We start from the raw sequence: 19,971 nt of genomic DNA, 5'->3' as shown, positions 1-19,971 counted from the left end.
CCCAAATTTGCAATATTCAGGGTAGTAAAATACAACTGTTTCTAGAAAAGGTGTTCTATTCTTCTTTGGTTGACATGGGAGTGTAACAAGATAATCCCCTTTACTAAGAGACCTAGAAGTGGAAAGAACTAATTGGTGGTGTCTTTGTGATGGAAGTAAACTGCCTGACAGAAACCCAAGATTAAAGAGGAAATGTCTCTGTAAATTGTGAAGAATTTAACACTGCTTTTCTGGCTTCTTCACCAAGTGGATCAAACTTGCCATCACCTCCTAAAGGAGAAAACTACAACTTACAAAATATATGCAAGTAAATGTGGCTGCCCCATCCCTGGCGTGTCCAAGGCCGGGTTGGATGGAGCATGGAGCACCTTGGGCTAGTAGAAAGCATCCCTGAGGGCAACTGGAAGTAGAATTTTAAGATCCCTTCTGACCTGTCGGAATATGTGGTATTGGTGATCCCAAGACTGTAAAAAGTCTCTGCCTTTCTGCCCCACTGCCAAAGAAGAAGCCATAATTGGTCTGTGCTGGTTTCAAGGTTGTTTATTCTGTTTATCTCTAACATGTTCTGCTGCCCTGCCGCAGCTCTGTCCTGCAGGGCAGCGTGTGGGGCTCTGCCCTCAGTGGGATGGTACAAACATTAAATACCAGAAACTACCTGTGCTGGATTTACAATAACGTGCCAATATCTGTCACCTACGTTGGACAGTGTGTCCCCAGCCTAAACCAACAGAAAAATGCCAACACCACAGTGAAACATGGAGGGCATGAAGAAGGAGAAAAAGGACAAGGCACACCCAATTTCCTCCATCTTGTCCCCTTTGGACCCCTCATCTAGAATCCTAAAATTTTACTTTTGCACCCATGCCACACTTAATTATTACTCTTATCAAACACTCAGAGCTGGTAACTTATCCTGTAAGATTGAAAACTCTTTTCCATGGACAGAGATCACAGACAGTGTCTCTGTGGGCTCTGTCCAGGGGGGTTCCTGACCCCCTGACAGGGTCCCAGACCTTCCAGGGCAGCCAGAGGGAAGCCCTGGACTCCCATATCCCTGTAAATTGTTAAGAATTTAACACTGCTTTTCTGGCTTCTTCACCAAGTGGATCTAATTTGCCATCACCTCCTAAAGGAGAAAACTACAACTTACAAAATATATGCAAGTAAATGTGGCTGCCCCATCCCTGGAGTGTCCAAGGCCAGGTTGGATGGAGCATGGAGCACCTTGGGCTAGTAGAAAGCATCCCTGAGGGCAACTGGAAGTAGAATTTTGAGATCCCTTCCTCCCCAAGCCATTCTGTGATGCTCTGAAGGAGCAGCAGCGCACACAGCTCCCTTGCCAGGTCGGTATCAAACCCCTCCAGCAGCACAGCACCAAAGCCCTGCAGCCAATCCATGGTCAGGGCTCAACACCCCAAATCCTGCCCCAAATCCTCTGTCTCTGCAGCAAACAGGGAACCCCCAGCAGCTGCCTGAGCAGGGAGCTCCCAGCTGTGGGATAAAAACCGCGGCAGCACGCGCAGGTGGAAAATCGCTATCACAGTTTTGTGGGTTATTAATAACAAGATATTTCTCCTCTGGGGCCATCTGCATCCCACACACCCCCACAAATCCGCTGCTTTCCTCTTCCAGTTACAACAGTCAGGATAGATAATTCCCTTTTTCCCTCTGCCTTCAAGCCATGCACGAAGGCAGAGCTCAACAGGCAGTTTCCTGCCCCAAACCATGCAGACAAACATTGTGCCAAGCCCCACGAACTCAAAACTGGGGTTTTCTTTCTACCAAGGTGCCAGAAATAATACAAATAAACTCTTCTTCTCTCCCTGGCTTTATATGTACAGCTCCCACACATCACTACCAGCAGGGCTTTAAAACTAAAACAGACTGGGCCTACGTGGCTTGAATTTATTCTGGAAATTTATCTCTTCTTGCTGAAAGCTCTGTGTTTGCTTGATCTTCCTGACTTCCAAGCCCTACAAGTGCCACATGTTGCACAGCTGGATTCCTGACAGAGAAAGAAAACAGGAGGGAAGAGAGAACAGATATTTTATTTATATATATTTATATATATACACATGAATGCAGTGGCCAAGGTTTTCAAAAGTCACCTGTGAACTTCAGCAAAGTGCCTTCAAATATCTCCAAGGGACCTGTGCACAGGAGAGACAGAGTTCTTGAGCTTCCAAAAACCTGCTCTCCACAGGTAGAAGCGGAAGGAAAAGGAAATGGGGCTCCAAAGGACTGGCTGCTCTATATATGCTCAAGACCTGCCCTTGCAGGAAAGGATTTGCAGCAAAAGCTGTGCCAGGGAAGGCTGGAGATAAGTCAGCCAGGAGGAAGAAGGAGAGATCCATTTGGCACTGAGGGAAAAGAGGAGAATTTTTAATTCTCAAACTCGCTGGGGTCTGACTACTAAAATAATTATGTGTTTTCCCAGCTCCAGGAGAATTTGTTCACCCTCTGCAGCTGTAACAGGGGAATATCCCTGGTGCCCCAAAAACATGGGCAAGAAACTTAGTGTGAAAAGCCAGGAGTAAAGCATGGAAAGCTGAGGGAAGCACCACTTTAAAAAAATCCCAGTAAAGGAGAAAATGAAGAAAATGTTATTTCATTTGAAATGGAGTACTGCACTCTGTAAAGGGAGGAGAGGGGGAGAAATCAAACCCAAAGTGAACCAGAGATTCAGTTCATAAACACAGGAGAAGGTCAGCTTCCTCCTCACCAATAACTCTGTCCCAGAGGAGCCCAGCATGGCATTTGAGATAGGGCAGATATTTGATTCCTTCCTCTGCCTGGGGAGCCTGACACACACATCCTCCATCCCCAGCATTGCCACGGGCTGGGCTGGGCCCCTCCTGCAGCCACCCTGCCTCAGCAGCAGCAGGAACTAGTTTAAAATCTGCTTCTTGAGCTGAGGAAGGGATTCTTTTTCCTGTGTTTGAGAAGAGGCAGTGGCTGTAAAACCTTCTGCCTGAACCCAGCAGCAGTGAGACCTTGGGAGAGGCTAATTATGGGTGGTGAAAGAAGTCACCCACTGGCAGAGAGCAGTGGAGGAGAGACAGGTGAGCACAACCCTGCACCTGGAGACCTTTTTGCTTTTTATAAACCAAAGCTGATTCTGCTGCCTGTGTTCCCAGGGAGGGAGAAGCAAGGCAGGAGAGAAGACAATGACCAAGTGAAAACTACCGAGTGAAAAGGCTTCAAGTGATGCTTTGTGGAGAATCTGACCTAGAGCAGAGGCTGGGCAGAGCTAAAGAATAAATTCGGGATTTATTAAAGGATCTCCTCCATGGATCCACCTTGGGCAGCACCAGAGCCCAGCCAGGGCTGCACCCAAATGAACCAAAATGGCCCCAAAATGCACGAGCGCTCCCGGGGGCTCTCCCTGGGATCAGTTCTGCTCCATTGGCACCTTGGAGTTCATTGTCCCATTCCAGCTTTAGCCCAGGCAGTCCCACCCTGCTTGTTTTTCTCTCTCCAGCCCACGGTGTTTGTGCTCCTGGGCTGAGATTTGGATCATTTGTCCTTGGTGCCCAGCTGGAGCAGGAATTGTTTTGTCTCCCTGCTCTGTGCACAGAGCTCACCATCCATAATGTGAAGGCCAGACCCACACACTAAAGCAGCTCAGAATCTGAAAAATATAAAAGCTAAAAACTGAGGCATCACAAGCATCTCACAGCCACTTTCCCATACCTTGTGCAAGTACTGGAGAAGCCTCAGACACCCTCCCACACAAATACCCAGAAGGAGGGGAGGCAGGGCAGGGAGGCAGGGCAGGGAGGAAGAGCAGGGAGGCAGGGCAGGGAAGCAGCCTGAGTGGCCAGCAGGACTGTTAACAGGGGAAATGTGGCTCAGAGAACCCTGTGCATCAACCAGCAGGAGGCAGGGAGACATCTGCACGTGTCCAAGCACAGCCAAGGACTGGAAAGCAGAAAAGCAGATTGTCATGGAGCTCCAATCTGCTTGGGATTTCCTCCAGGCTTGTGGCACCTCGTGCTGCCCCACTTGAGTGCTCGTGGCCAGGGTCCAGATGAGCTACTGGGGAGGATGAGAATTGCTGCACCATCATCCCCTACCCCTGAGAGCCCCTCAGAGACTCCTCTGCCACCAGCAGGACCAGCACCTTCTGAAAAGCATTGAGGCAGCCAAGCTCAACTGGAGCACATTCCCAGACACAAAGGTTTGTCCAAATTTGCTCTATTTATTCCCAATTCTGTGGTGGAGGAAAAACTCAAACTCTTTTCTTTCTTCCCTCTCCTCCCTACAAGCTGAAAAACATCTCTCTGCCACCAGCATCTGATCAAGGGATGCTGGAAGAAAAAGGAAAACTGTTTTTTCTTTTTTTTTCTTTTTTTTTTTTTTTTTTTTTTGTCTAAATCTCTCTTAACTCCAGCTATTGCAACAAGGTTGCTCTTCCTTCTCCAAAAATCTGGACCTGGAAAACCTTTCCTGAACTGTGAGGGAAAATTGGCAGTGATCTGGGACAAGTGCAGGGTGAACAGATTGGCATTTCCAAAGCATGTGCAGTTTGCATTTGTGTGTAGCAATGTGCATATAAATGTGTATTTTTATGTATATGTATAAAACATACACACACACATATATATATCTATATATATGGATGCATGGAGTTGTATTTAGGGAAAAAGGCATCACAACTTCCAGCAAAAGATAATGAGAGAGCTGGGAACGTGCAGGCAGCATGATGCAACTCCAATCCCTTCCTCACACTGCAGGACAATCAAGGCTTCTTCTCTGAAATGAATGCAGAAAAGGGCCCAAGCAGCTGGGGAAGGGGTGATGCTTGTGAGAAATGGGCTTTTTTTGTGGCTCATGCATTGCAAAGCGTGTGTGTGTGATGAGTCAAAGTCTGAGGGCTGCCTTGTGTCAGCCATTGACTGTGCCAATGACAGCAGCTCCCGACAGCCTTTAATAACACCACTTACAGACTCTGGAGCAGGGGGAGGCAGCAAAATGAGGGAGGAGAGAGCTTCCCTCGCAGGCTGGTGCACAAAGCGTCCCCAGGCTCGCCAAAATGTGTCACAAGAACCCGTTGATGGCTCCATAATTGCAGCCCACGCTGCAATGTGTTGTTCTAAGAGGCAGCAGAGAGCGCAGCCAGGGGAGCAACTTTGGGTACACGGGGGGTGAAGCACGGCCAGGAGGACATGGGGACACACTGGGCTCAGGTAGGGATGGACTGGGTGGTGGTTTAGGGGCTGATTCCAACCACATTTCCCAGTGCAGCAAGGCACCTCCACGTGTTCACACACGGGTTTATCCTGGGAAGCAGCCAGGAGAGCAGAAATTCCACGCAGAGCAGGTGAAACAGGGAGAAACATCTGCAGAACACATCTGGAATACGCCAGTCCTGCTGCCCACCTTGGTTCTCCGGTGTGGAGGGGAGAAACAAGTCCCTGCCAGGTCTCACGGATGCTGGGGAGCTCCTGGAAGGCTGCTGAAGATGCTAAAAATCCTCAGCTTAGTCCAGATTTGGAAAGCTTTGGGAAGAGCTTCAGGAGTTTGCCGTGTCCTGATTATTTACTTCTCCAAGCTAAGGAGAGACCTACTTCACACACCGCCTCCTGGAGAGGCGGAAAAATCAGGCATGTAAAATAAGAAGGAAATGGAAATCGACTTGATAGCTCCTTCCCCTTCCTAATGGGGAATACTTACCTAATTAGGCCTGCTTGCTGTTTCCTCTCCTCGCTTTCTTTGAGACATTATGCAGAGAGAAATTTGTCCTAAAAGTTGGTGCTTTCATTCAGGGGCATCCCCTTGAGTGTTTGCCTTGCTGAGGCAGGTGAGGGCAGCAACTCCATCATAAAGGAGGGGAAAAAAATCCCTCCTGAGTGGCTCTAAGGGGTGCTGGTTTAAATACCCAGCTCCTGCCATGGCTCACCTGCCTTTCCTCCCTTCTCCATCCCTCACCCAGGCAGAGGGTGCAGCTCCAAGGTGCCTCCTGCCCTTGCCTAGCCCAGGTGAGCAGCTCCTGATCTCTGGGAGTGACCTTGGAGACCAGGAAGGGAAAGCCAGGGGATGCAAAGGTGGCCAAAATGACTCCACCCTCAGCGGGCTTTTGGAGACAAACCTAGGACTGGATGGTCTCAGGGCTGGTGGGATCCACAGGGACTCCCAGATCTGCCCCAAATCCATTCCATCACTTGGATGACCTCACCAAAACACATATCCAAGCAGATGGTGCAGCTCAGAGTGGGAAAAGCGGGTGTTAGAAGGAAACCCAAACCTTCCAGACCCACATGGACAAGGGTGGCCCAACCAGGACACAGCCAGCCCCCCAGACCCCACTCTGGTGGCCTCCCCTCACCAGGAGAAGGGGCTGGCACATGCAGGACATGTAGGAGCACCTCCCACCCCACAGGATGCTCCCAACCATCCCTACAACAGAGCCAGGCTGGATGTGATCCTACACCAGGGGTCACAGGGGTCTCCATTCACCCCTAGGCCCCTACACTGGATCCCTTTATCCCTTTCTCCATTTCCATCCCACACTTTCCAGGAAGGCCCCCCCCATCCCCCTCAGCCCTGCTCCTTCACCCCAGGAATTTTCTTCTCTTCCCTGCAGGGAGCAGAGCTTCCAAGAAGGAAAATGCAAAGCCCAAAGGGAACGACTTCAAGCAATGAGTCGGCTCTGCAAAGGAAGATGTTTTATTCCTGCCCGAGGGGGTGCTTTAAAGAACCTCCTTTTGTTTCCTCAAAGGTGGAGACCAAAGGTGGATTCAGGGAACTCACCCACAAGCAGCAGCAGCAGAGATTTCCCCAAGCCCAAGTCTCTGCCTAGCCAGCATCCCGCAGTGGTCCAGCCATTCCTGCATCCCTCCCCACCCCATCTCCCAGGGGAGCACCTGCAGCTGAACGCAGCCCTGCACCTGCAGCACCTGTGCAGGGTGTGAGAGGAGGGGCTGAGCCACCCCCTCAGCTGCTCCACCAGCCCTGCAACTTCACCTCCCAGTTGTTAACTCAGCATCCAGAAAAGCTGTGTTGTTTTCCTTTTTTTCTTTCCTTTTCCATTTTTTTTTTTCTTTTCCCCCACCAGGCGATTTCCAGGGAACAAGAAAGAACTGCACAGCTAATCCCTGCTGCAAGCCAAGCCAAGCCCTCCCCTACCCCAGACAGAGAGGAAAAGCAGCCCCACTCCTCCCAGTGCTCCTGGGCATCCCTCCATCCACCCACAGCCTCCTGTCCCCACCGAGCCACCCCTCTGCAGCCACTGCAGCATCCTCAGGGCTGTGACAGGGTGTCAAGGACAGCAGGAAGGAAGCAGGGAGGTTTCCTTGAAGATCCACCTCTGCAGCACTGGCTGCTTCCAGGGGAAGCTGTGAATCCAGTGGCTGCAGGCAGGAGACCCCTTTGCATCCCTCTTGCACCTCCTGAGCATTCCCAAAACCAATGGACGTGCTGGATAAACGGGGTCCCTGCTACAGAGAAAACCTGCTCCTACCCCCTGCACCCATTCCTGGGGAGCAAAACCCCTAAAAGCAGGATCTACCCACCCATGGACACTGGAAAGTGATGATGAGGGCATCAGAGCCATGGGGGTGCCCAAATCCAGGGGGGGCTCAGTAGAGCAGGGCAGCACCCCAGGAGCTTCCCAGCAAACATCAAGGAGCAGCAGAGGCAGAGATAAGAGCAGGTATTTAGCAGGCAATGCCTAGGAGGTGCATTTGTGCTGGATGAGGAGTCATCCTCACAGAACTCGATGCCACCAGCCCCGAATGGTGACAGGCGATTACCAGTTTGGAAATGAGTAAGCTCATTAGAACGAAACGTTTCGCTCAAATCCCCCTCCAAAGGAGGGATCTGAGGAGGGAAGGGACCTGTGACGGGAACAAACTGGGGGATTTGTTTAACCAGATCAGCCCGCTGGGCCAGCACAGCACGGTTCCCTGCCTCCAGCGTGGATAAACCTGGATTCCCGGGAAGCTTCACCCCCCATCCCACACAGACAGGGTGGGCAGAGTCCCACACCCAGCATTAGGGGTCTGCTGGGCACAACCCTGCTTTTAAGGGATGAAAAGAAGCACCTTTCAATAATAAATAATAATGCTAAATATGTGTTTCTATAGCAACTCATCACCATAGCAGCTCGGCGCGGGAGGAGAACTCAGAGCTCATCCCGCCGTCTTCAGGGTGAGGAGGCAACTGCCCTCCCAGAGGTGGCTTCAGTGGTGGCACAGATGGACTTAAAGCAAGAAGTGCCCCTCCAGATTGTCCCTGTCCCTGGGGAAGCTGTGTGGACAATCTGGAGAGGAGCAGTCAGGGATCCAAGCGGTGACTGGGGTATGGAGTCCCAAAAGCACCAGGTACCGATGTCATTGCAATCCCCCACATCACTCCTGGGATCCAAGGAGGGATCTCAAAAGCACCGTGTATCAGGTCATTGCAACCCCCCAAATCACTCCTGGGGTCCAGGGGGGCTGGAAGGAAAGGAGGCTGTGACAGGGGACACCCCATTGTCCAGCCAGGAGGGCACCGTGAAGGGGACAGTGCAAAAGGTGAATCACAACCAAAAGGAGGAGACGCCCAAAATTATCCATGCAAATACCAACCCCTCAGCACTTACACATCTCAGGAGAACAGCTTAAAAACTCCACTGTGTTGCTTGACTTTTAGCAAGACCCAGCTTAAAAACTCCAGGTGTTGCTCAACTTTTAGCAAGACCCAGAAATTAGCAAGACCAAAACCCTGACAAATAGGAGGAGTTTCCCAAAACAGCCCAAAAACATTTTTTCTAAGGCACACAAGCCTAATTTGGCTGTGGGTTTTTCTTCTCTAGAGTGTCCATTAAAGAAAAATCCAAGCTTTTGATTTGCTCCACAGTTGGTGTCGTTGTATTCCAGGGCTGTGGGGGGCAGAACCTTTGCCTTTAATATGGAACCTCCTGTTCCTCAGCACTTCTGAAAGCCAGCAGAAGAAAGTGGCACTGCCCAGGGGTGGGACAGTGGCCATTATCCATGGGCATGATGCCATTCCTCAGGCTGGTGAGTGAGTTCCCAACAAGGACCCCGCCTGGTTTTACTCCTCCACAAAGAGTGAGTGATTTCTAAAGGTCATTAGAGCAAAGCAAGCATTAGGTGATGGCTGAAGGGACAGTCACTTCTAGGAGACTTCCCCCACTTGATAAATGGGGAAAAAAGAAGCCAAGGAACCCACTGAGAGCCCTGGGACAGCTCTCCATCAAATCCAAGTCTGCCTTTGGCAGCCCAGGGTAAGTTTCCGTAAAGTAAAATGAAGCTGTGTAGCACACCAAGCACTTGCTATTCCATCAATAGGCAATTGTAACAGGATACACCTCCTTAGTCTCTAAATGAGTTTTCTTTCCAGCACTACATTATAGACAAATCCCCTGTCACAAAAAACAAATAAATCCCTTTTCACAATCAAATATGCTCTAACCAAGTCAAACAGGGCCACACGCACGTGCGGCGAATCCACAAAGCTTCTCCCAACTTCCCAGCGTGACCATCCTCCCTTCGGGTGGGGAAAGAGGTGGAAAGGAAAGGAAAGGAAGAACATTTGATGGGAGAAACAACGTGGAATTTCCCAGTTCAGCTGGGGATCGATGGGTGGGCTCCTCCTGTTCCTGCTCCACAGGGGCTGAGCTCGCGCTGCAGAGCCCAGACTGACACAACACCAGAGCTTGACTTACTGGTGCTTCATCCCAGCAAGATATTTTTAATTTAAGCCTTGTCACTGCTGAGGATGAAGCCATCCAGGCTGTAATTTATTGCTCATTCATCCCCCTGATCCCTATAACTCTAAGATCAAGTCACCAAACAGTGGAATGCCCGGACAGTCCCCAGCGAGGCTCAGCATGAATGAGCATCAGGGGGCTGCTGGCAGCAAGTGCCAGTTCCTCATGCAGAAAAAAAAAGCAAATATATAAATATTAACCATCTACAAGTGGCCACCAGTCCAGCATCACCTCACTGTTTCCCAGGAAAACACTACTGGGAATAAAACACCTTCACCAGCCTCACTTTTCCTCCCTTGTGGAATGTTTTAAGCTCCAGGAGGAATAACACAGAGGTTGTGGAGCCTTGTTTCACAAACATTTTCGTGCATTTGGCTGTGAGAGTTCACCCAGGATCAAGATTTATCCCTCTGGCCCTTGCAGAAGAGCAGAGGAGGGGGAAAGGTGTGGGTATAGATCATGCAAATGTTTGTAGTGGAAATCTAACCTGTATTATCTGCATTAGAGCCACACATTCGTCCTGGCAAATTCAAGTGCCATAAATTTATTCAAATCCCATTAATTTTTTGCCAGTGGCTGGGTGGGAAAGCCCCAGCAGATCAGTGTGTGGGTAAGAGAGATGGAAGGAAACTCAGAGATCAGACATGAAAAGCAGGAGAATCAGAGGTGCAACATCTCCCATTTAGGTCACAAGTGCAAGTCCTGCCATGCTCAGCAGGACTTTTTATTTATCCCAATGCAAAAGAAACCTGGGAATCTCAGCCACTGGACTTTTGGGTCTGGATTTCTGTTTCACTGCATGAAGCATTTAAAAAAACACTTTTTTAAAGGGGGAGAAACCCTCTCAGCAGCAAAAGCAAGTGACAGAGTCTGCAAATGATCTCTATCTCTAGTGATTTCAGGTAAGGTCACACCCACCTGCTGACAGGTTTGAACCCAGTCACTGCTCTCCCCCAGCTCTTCAGGCTCTGAGAAGTTTGTGTCTTCTACAAACATTAGTATTTGAGGAAGCAACAGCTGGGAACGCTGTATTTCAGCAAAAATTTGGCTTCCTCCGTGGCTCCAGGAATCCCCTTGGAAGGGAGCGTGTCCCTGGCAATGTTCACATCAGGTGGAGCTGGAGGGCTCCAGGTGTGTAAAATGAAGTGGTCACTGGGCTTTCAAACCACTGTTCAGGGCCTTCAGAGCATCTCTAAGGGCTCACAGAGGGGTTTTTACCAAGGAAAGGGTTCAGGACAGGTGCCACATGACACTGGGGGCTCTGGCAGGGGACACAGAGCTGGCACCTCTTACCTGGGTGGCTGCTCAGCCCCCTGAGGATGAGACAAACTAACAGAGCTCATGCACCAACAAAAACACCCAGACTATTCTTTGGGATGAGTTCAAAAAAACCCCAAGGGAGAATGCCAGATACAGAAAATCACCACACAGGCTGTAGGGAACTCAGCACGTCATTTTTGCAATGATGTCTCCATTCCCAAAGGTGATTTAAAACATTTTGCAGCAAATTTTAAAGGCACTGGGACTGAGATCCATGAAAGCACAGCTGCTCCCAGGCCAATTCTCTAACCCAAAATGTTTGGTTGTCTCTGCCCATGACAAGGTATTGGAACTAGATGATCTTTAAAGTCTCTTCCAAACCAAACTGTTCTGTAATTCCACAATTCTATGATACTTTCTCACTTCAAAGCACCCATTTGCCATTTTAGCTGGGAAAAATTCAATCCTGAAAATGTCCTGTTCTGTCCAAGGGCTGCTCTTGGCTGTTGAAGCACAGATTGGAGGGCAGGGCACCACTCCCTGCTCTCATCACCGAGTCCCACTGGGGGCTCATTTCAGGCTGGTGAGTGAGAATTCCTCATCAATAAATGTGGACTGAGCTGTTTGCATGTCAGTGCCTCAGTTTCCCAATCCTTACCACGAGAACTGAGTGAGTGGTTATGCTTTAAAACCCCGTGCCTCAGTTTCCCAATCCACACCACGGGAATGGAGTTGTGTTTTAAAACCATTCAGAGCCTGAGCGAAAAACATGTGGGCAGCGCTACGTAATTTTTTTTTTCTCTTCTTCTTTTTTCTTTTTGTCACAGGCTCCTTGGGAGCTCAAAGCTGAGGGATATAAAGCACTTTTCAGAGGAAGACAGTCACGCAGGGAAGCACGCTCATCACTGATGCCCTGCAGAAAGGCAGTGGGCTGCCCAGACTCTGCACAGACGGGAAGTCTCGTTGCCTTGGGCGCCTGCAGCGCTGCTGTCCCTTCCCTGAGTCTCGCAAGGCAGAAGGAAGGAGTAAGAAAGAGCTCTCTGAAGCCTTTCAGAGAGCCAGAAAGGTTCCCCAGATGCTTTTTGTTAGAGCATGAAGCAGTTTGAGAGCTTTGCTAGGGGGGACAGTCACAGCCCAAAATGCATCCCCCTCATGGGCAGCACATGAGACTTTGGAGTCTCAGCTATGTGGGACCCCACTTTAAAGGGGTTATGAATAATAAATAGATCATGAGGAGCCAAATGATTCCCAGGACAGCACGCCATCCCTCTCCAAAACACATGTGGGCATTGCCGAGCCCCAAACTCTGGCACTGCTGACCCCAAAACTCTGCAGCCCCACCTCTGACACCGTCCCCGGGTCAGATCCCAGCGTGGAGCCCACAGTGCCAGCATCCTTCTCAGCTTTGCGGGAAGCTGCTCAGGGATCCCTTCCTCACAAGAAACCGATTCCCACACGGCGTTAACCCTCAGCACACCCCGAGCATCGTCAGATCTTGCCGAGCTCTTCACACGAACCCAGCCCTGGCATGGGGAGAGGGAGCTTGGTTTGACTGCAGCCCCTCGGCATCGGGAGGCAGAGACAAAGCGGTTCAGTAAAAGGAAAAAGATGTAACACAAAAGGGGCGCCGGCATCTCTCCTCCCCCTCCTCAAGCTTGCGAAAGTGGAGGAATTGCTATGAAAGCCCCCCGGGATGGGGCTGCCACAGCCGCTCCTGCCCTGCCTCCGCTCAGCCCTTCGCTTTGCCTCACCCACCGGCTGCCGAGCGCCAGGCTCACTCCGCTGCAGGGAGGGATGCTGCCAGGTGAATCCTCTGAGGAAAAGCTCAAATATTCCTTCTCCCTGCGGAGAAGTTCAGCATCTCCCTTCGGCTTGGCAGCGTCCCTCCCCAGCCGGGCTGCGCGTTTGACACCAGCCCTCGGTGCCTGCCAGGCAGTTCCGATCATCAAGCGAATTTTGCCTCCAGCACCGTGATTGATTATCAGCCCGGCTTCTAAAACACCCGTCTTGGACATAAACAACGCTTAGATCATTTATTTCGCGTGATATCCATACCGCCGAGCGCCACACATTTAGGATGGGACAGAGGGAGAAGAAGCCTTGGAGTGGTCCTTTCGGGAAGGAGACACCCCCACGGAGGGTGGGTCTGGGCAGAGGAGGGGAGAAAAGCACCAGGTTTTCGTGCCGGAGCTGGGCTTGCGTGTTTAAACCTGGCTGCACACGCGAAGCAAACACACACACACACACATCTGTTGCACCGCTTGAAGCCCGGCTTAGCAAAGGATCCCACACACACAAACAAACAAACAAACAAACACACAAACACGCACTTCCCCAGGCAAAAATAAAAATAAAATAAAATAAAATACCACAAGCAAAACGCTGCTTGCATCCCCTGCACCTCCAGCCAGAGGCTTAGGAAGCAACTAATCCCACGCTGGGAGGCACACGCCGTAATTAAAATCACAGAGACGCCAAAGCCCGTGCCCCCCGTGCCCCCCGTGCCCCCCGTGCCCCGCTGGTCCTGCCCACTCGCGGATTTCTACAAACAGCACCCAGCTGAAACAGAGGGCAGGTAGAGAAAACAAGTTAGCACGCTTTCCGCCCTCCAAAATATCTGTGCACGCTCAACACGAGTCCCTAGAATGCTGCCAGCAAAAATCCCCTGGCACCGTCATTGTTCCCAGGGAACCAGAGCATCCCCCGGCAGTCTCGGGGATCCCGGTGCGAACCTCCCCTCTGCACCACTCACCCCGCGACTGGGGGAGCTCCAGATTCCCCTCGTTTTTCCCAAAATCTCTCTTCCCAGGCATCGCCTCCCGGCAGCGGGTGCGCTTCCAGCGAGTTCTCCCGCAAGGCTGGGCTGGGAAGCAGCGTGGGGTGTGGAAGTTTTTTGGGAGAGGTGCGGAGCTACCCACGCCTTTCACCGGGTCCTTCCCAGCAGGGCGAACCCTGCGGGTCCTACCCCCGCATCCAGCGCGGCGAACGCCGCATCCCTCCCCGGCACCGGGAGCAGATGGAGCCCCGGGAGGAGGATTTCCTCCGGGCTGGGGATGGAGCAGCAGCTACAAACCCAAACAGCCCTGCCGGGGCTGAGCAAGCGGGTTTGTTTGTCTGCGAGGAACTCAGCTGCTGCCGGAGTATCAGATTTCCACCAAAACAACGTGGATTTCCACCAAAACAACGTGGATTTCCACCAACACAACGTGGATTTCCACCAACACAACGTGGATTTCCACCAACACAACGTGGATTTCCACCAAAACAACGTGGATTTCCACCAAAACTACGTGGATTTCCACCAGAACAACGCGCGGCTCGGTGTTTAGATCACTTCTCCCGGTCTACATAATTTAAGGGTATATATGTGATAAACGCAGAGCATCAATAAGCAGGTTTCGCTTGCAGCGCACACATGCACCGAGGGAAAGGAGGGAGGTTCAGCAGCGCTGACTCCGCAGCCGGGATTTGGGCAGGAAAAGTCTCCAGCACCTTGCAGGAAGGGAAGAGAGGGGGTCTGCCCTTCCCTCTTAGGTGTTCACCACCGGGGCTGGCCCCTGTCCCCATCCATCGGACACCCGGGAGGTGTTATCCTCCCCGGGAATAGGGCTCTGCCTCCAGCCCCGTCCAGCTGTAACCTCACCGGGAGCAGGAAAAGTTTGCAAATGCCTCCAGCCCCTCGCCCGAGGAGAGCTCCGGAGCATCCAAGGGGGAAAATACCCCCCGAGAGGAGGAAAACCCGCAGCCGGGGGATGCCGAGGGTGATGAGGGACGGGCTGAGCCGCTACCTCCGGGGAGAAAAGTTGAGCCTTGTGCATGGGGAAAAAGCCATCGAGGACTCGGGAAAGGGGGACACCGCGTCCCCTCCCCGCCCGGCATCCCCCCCAAACCGGGCCGGGAGGGGCGGAGGGGCCGTGCCCGAACCCCCCGGCTCAGCCCGCGGTCCGCGGGGGTCCCTGCCCTCCATCCCAGACCCCCTTCCCGGGACCCGGGGATGGGGAGCAGCGCCTCCCAGAGCCCCCCAGCTCCACTGCCGCCAGGTGTGGGGGGCAGGTACCGCTGCAGCCCTCCCGGGGCATCCTCCGGGGCATCCTCCGGGGCATCCTCCCGCAGCCCCCGCTGCCCGGGCGGGGCGGGGGGCTCCTTACCTGGGAATGCTCCTCGCTTGCTTTGGGTGGGTTTTGGTGTAAATATACATATATATATGTATATATATATATTAAATTTCTCTCCTCTCCTTTCCCCCCACTTCAGTCTTCAGAGCAGGCGCCGCATTGACACTGCAGATGGTCTCTGTGTGCGTGTGTGTGTGTGTGTGTGTGCGCGTGTGTGCCTCTCTCCAATCCCAAATACTCCACGGAGGCGGAACACGGAGCCCCTCTCTCTGCACTGGGCAAACCGTGTCTGGCTCGCCCAGAGCCGGGGGTTGGGGGGGGGAGAGAATGGAGGGGGGCAAACGCAGCTCCAGTTTTCACTCCCCCCCCAAATCACCCCTCCCTCCCCCAGCCCTTCCCCCCCACCCCGCCTCTAAATCAGCCAGGAGTGGGGGGAGCCGGGCAGCGGGGATGCAGGCAGGGGATGCAGGCAGGGGATGCAGGCAGGGGATGCAGGCAGGGGATGCAGGCAGGGGGATGCAGGCAGGGGATGCAGGCAGGGGGATGCAGGCAGGGGATGCAGGCAGGGGATGCGCTACGAGTCCATGCCCGGTTCCGCGGCCTCCCGCCCGCCGGGCAGGGCTCGCACTGCGGCTGTCTCGCCAGCCAGCCCTTCCTCCCCAACCCTCCTCTCCAATGGTGGCTGCGGAGCCGGCTTGGACACCCAGGCTCTTTTGCAAACACAGGCACACGCAAAGGCACACACCCCTTTCCGAAAAAAAAAAAAAATTAAAAAATAAAATAGCCGGAGAGGTGTAAAAGTGCTGTGGCAACGGCAGCCCAATGCACGGGGGAGGGAATAAAAAATAATTAATAAAAAATCGAAGCGATAATAAAAAGCCCTTTCTATCCTTTTCCTCTTTCTTTCCTATTTTTTTTTTTTTTAGCTTTGCAGAGAGAGTGGCCGGTTGCTCCTCCTTTCTCCAGCCCACCCACCTCCGGCAGAGGGGAGAAGGCGGAGGAGCGCAGGTTGTCTCTGGAGGGGGTCCCCCAAGGCGCTTTTCTTCGTCCTAAAGTTTGCAGGGGATGGGGATGGGGATGGGGACAGGGACGGGGAGCGGGGCCGCTTCCCGGGGCTGCAACTCCGGCTGCCTGGATTCCTCCTCCTCCGGTGCCTTCCCTCGCTCCTACTCACTACTGACACCTAGGATCTCCAGCCTGATTGGGCTAATTGGGAAACGTCTCTGCCATCCCCCCACCTCCAAAAAAAATAAATATATTTTTTAGAAGCTGCCTGAGTTTGGTGTCCCCCAGACTGCCGGGCGGCACACCGCACCCCAAAAGTTCATTCCGTGAGTGAGACTCCCCTGCAGGTGATGCCAGAGGCAGCCCCGGAGCGGGCAGCAGATGCTGGGAAGGGCAGGGATGCTCTCAGGGTGTTGGTAGCAATAGGGCTGCACCCCGATTTCCTCAGGATGAGCACCTCACAAAAGTCTGAGGAAGAGGAGAAGCAGCTGGGGGTGATCCCCTCTGCTTTTGGGGGATTGGCCGTGCTCAAGCCGGGGAGAAAAGTGACCCAGCAGCTTCCCCTTCCCCAGCAGAAAGCAAAAGCATCCAGCAGGGATGCAGGGGGAACCTGGGAAAGGGGGTCCCAGCACCCACAGCAATCCATAGCCGAGATCAGCGGCAGGAATTGCCTCTCCAGGGGTCGTGCAGCACCAAACACAGCAGGACTCCCCCTCCTCCTCCCCACAGCCTCCACCACTGACAGAAAATCAGGCTTAATCCGAGCTTAGTATTTTTAATTATCTTAAATTTATGCCACAAAGCACGGGGGCCGGGGGCTGTCTATTTGCATCCTCCAAGCTATTTATTTAGAAACAATATCATGTTTTCCTTAAAACAAGTTTTATCTCCCCGCCTGTGAGCGCGCCTGTGTGTGTGTTTCGCCTGAGCTCCGGTTTACATTTCCTGATGGATGGATGGAGATTCAGAGCCCTTTTTTTTTTTTTTTTTTTTTTTTTAAGGTGGTGCATAAAATGTATTTATTATTCTTTATCTCCTACCTCTCGCAAGGAGTCATTTGTTTTCATTCAGAGAAATGAATACGATGTGAAGCCTGAAGAGTAATAACACAGCGAAATGACAACGGAGGAGCGAGACAGGAATCTGAGAGATACAATGGCAGGTTAGTAACCTCTAAAGATCACTGCTGCTCTGAGTGCTACAGTATTATTGAGTGTCCAGCCTGCCTCGCAGCTCCATTTAATAAAAACATATGAAAACCTCAAGGAAATTCAGTCTCGCGTTGAAAACCTGTCCCGCTAAACACGGATAATCTGGATATGCCCAGATTGCTTCCCGCGAGCTGGTGGGGAGGAAGAAATTAATACCAGTTCTTTCTGCTTCTTAAAACAATGGCACGAGTCAATAGATGGCCGTGCTGTTTGGGTTCATGAAGGAGGGGGTGACAAATGAGACTTTATTTCTGGGCCTTTTCATGAACAGGGCAGCGGGGGCGGAAAAGGGTTTGGGGCTGGAAAACCCAAATGACCTCCCCTGACCTGGGAATTTCTACAGCAAAAGGGCCCAAGGACAAGGACAAGGAAGGCTCAGGCTCACCCTGGTGTCATTCAGTGGATATTTTCCCTCTCCCAGAGAGGTGCTGGGCACCCCCTGCTCTGCTCCAGGGGGAAAACCAAGCAGCACCAAAGCTGCCTCAGCATCATCCGGGATGAGGCAAAATCCTGGTCTCCATCCAAACAACCTCACACAGCTGATTTCCCTCCTGCTGCCCCTAAAGATCCCCCATTGCCCCCGAATGTGCCAGCAGCCTCCTTGAATCCCTCTGTTCTTCCTCCCTCACTGATGAATCCTTTATTTTCTTACCTTATTACCTGAGCCACACACAGTGGCACACAGGAGTCGCTTCCATCAACACCCAAAGAACAGAAAACACCTATTTTTGTGCCAGCACCATCCACCTGTACACTTGAAGACTCCAACAACAGAGGACGAGCCAAGTGGGAGAAAAAAAAAAAAAAAACAAAAAAAATTAAATTTTTTAAAATTAAAAAAAAAAAAAAATGGAGGAGAGAGAGAGACCGAAAATCTAAGTTAGCTTGTGCGGGGATTTTTCTATTATTCTTTTCCCCCGCCATTTTACAAGTTTGTTAAAGCAGCGCGGTGTTTAAGTGGCTGAAAGCTGTTGCAGCTCCGGGCTGAAGCGAGTGCTCAAACCCAACATCGCAGCGCCACCTGCAGCGACAGCGCTGGGTGGCAGCTGCAAAAAAAGAAAAAAATCCCCAAACCTTCAAAAAAAACAGCCCGGGGAGAGGGCTGCTAACTCAAAATCTTATTCATCCACGTCTCTTTTTCCCCCCTTCTTCCCTCTGCTCATTAAAGTCCTTCCAACTTGTCCCTCTCTGTTGATACACGAAAGAAAATTGGCGTCTCCTGGGTATCTGTCACCATCCCTGCTGCTGACAAAGGATGGCTTTATCGTGCTGTGGAGGGTGGGAAATTCTGGTTTAAAGCTGGGCCAGGGCTCTGCGTGGTCACTGTGACACCCCCAGGGAGGGACAGGGTGAGCTCTGCCCCTAAGAGCAGTTCTTGGTTCAGGGGTGTCACTCTCTCGGATTTTGGCAGCGCTGCCAGCTTCAGGAAGGGTGTCGGAATTTGTGGTATTGATGATTTTGAGATTGTATAAAGTTTTTGGGTTTTTGCTCTGTTGTTAGAGAAGAAGCTATAATTTGTTTGTGTTGTTTTTAAGGTTGTTTATTCTTGATTATTTATAACACATTCTGCTGCCCTGTCTGTCCTGCAGGGCAGCGTGTGGGGCTCTGCCCCTAGTGGGATGTTACAAACATTAAATACTAGAAATTATGTGTGCTATATTTACAATAATGTGCTAATATTTATTATCTATGTTGAACAGTGTGTTCCTAGCTTAAACTAATAGAAAAATGCCAACACCACAGTGAAACATGGAAGGCATGAAGAATGAGGAAAAAGACAAGACTTGCCCAATTTCCTCCATCTTGTCCCCTCTGAACCCCTAATCTAGAAACCTAAAATTTTACTTTTGCACCCACACTTAATTTTACTTTTGCCACACTTAATTATTACTGATATCAAACACTCAGAGCTTGTAATTCATGCTGTAAGATTGAAAACTCTTTTCCATGGACAGAGATCACAGACAGTGTCTCTGGGGGCTCTGTACAAGGAGGTTTCTGACCCCCTACCAAGGTCCCAGGCCCTCCAGGGCAAACAAAGAGAAGCCCTAGATTGCCACAGAAGGGTTGTGCTGATAGAAGATAAGAGTGCTACCCAAAAATAATGTACAAGAAGGAGTTTGCAGGGAAGAGCAGGATTGAGTCACTTGGTCACCTTGCCTTGCCCAATATTTTTTTGCAGCATCGTTGCAACCAATTTTGGGTGATGGGTGGAAAAAAAAAAAAAGCTCTTGGGAGGGTCCATCTCAGCCACCCTCTCTTTGTGCTTTGTCCAGCATTTCCTTGGAGCCTTGGGGGTTTGCACACTGGATCCTCTGGGAAGCCCAGGGTGTCCTGGCATGGAGCAGAGGGGAGCCAGGAGCCCTTTCTCCTGTCACTGATTTGTTTGCACAGCCTCTGGCAGCTCCCTGCCAGTCTCTCCTTAACTCCCCTGCCAGTCTTTGCAGGGAGGATATTTTCTGGGGCAGATTTTTCAGGAGGATATTTATAAATAGAAATGTTATCAGTTATCCAGCGTCTCCCTCTTCCCAGCCCTTCAACAGGCACAATGAAATGTCAAAAAGAGGCAAGGTTTGCCTTCTTTTTTTTTTTTTTTTTTTTTTTTTGACCACTTGTTTTTTGATGTTTTTGAGGGAAGCAAAATCTCCTTTTATGTTGTCTCAGG

At 51.3% G+C, this 19,971-nt stretch overlaps 1 protein-coding gene across 5 annotated transcripts in view; it reads right to left on the bottom strand.

The window, feature by feature from the left end:
- The window catches only part of PLXNA4 (plexin A4), a 467,181-nt gene extending 450,980 nt beyond the window's left edge, over window positions 1-16,201 (bottom strand). For 2 of the 5 annotated variants that reach the window (XM_072918518.1, XM_072918521.1), the window contains exon 1: window positions 15,124-15,264. The gene's annotated coding sequence lies outside the window, so the exon portion shown is untranslated. Of the gene's footprint in view, window positions 1-15,123; window positions 15,701-16,065 lie in introns of those variants that run through there. The other 3 variants (XM_072918513.1, XM_030289996.4, XM_041720978.2) reach the window with 3 other exon arrangements.
- Between the last annotated feature and the right edge of the window lie 3,770 nt (window positions 16,202-19,971).

This window comes from Taeniopygia guttata, chromosome 1A (genome assembly GCF_048771995.1).
Source record: "Taeniopygia guttata chromosome 1A, bTaeGut7.mat, whole genome shotgun sequence".
In the NCBI taxonomy this organism is placed as follows: Eukaryota; Metazoa; Chordata; class Aves; order Passeriformes; family Estrildidae; genus Taeniopygia; species Taeniopygia guttata.
This window is presented reverse-complemented; position numbering and strand designations above follow the sequence as displayed.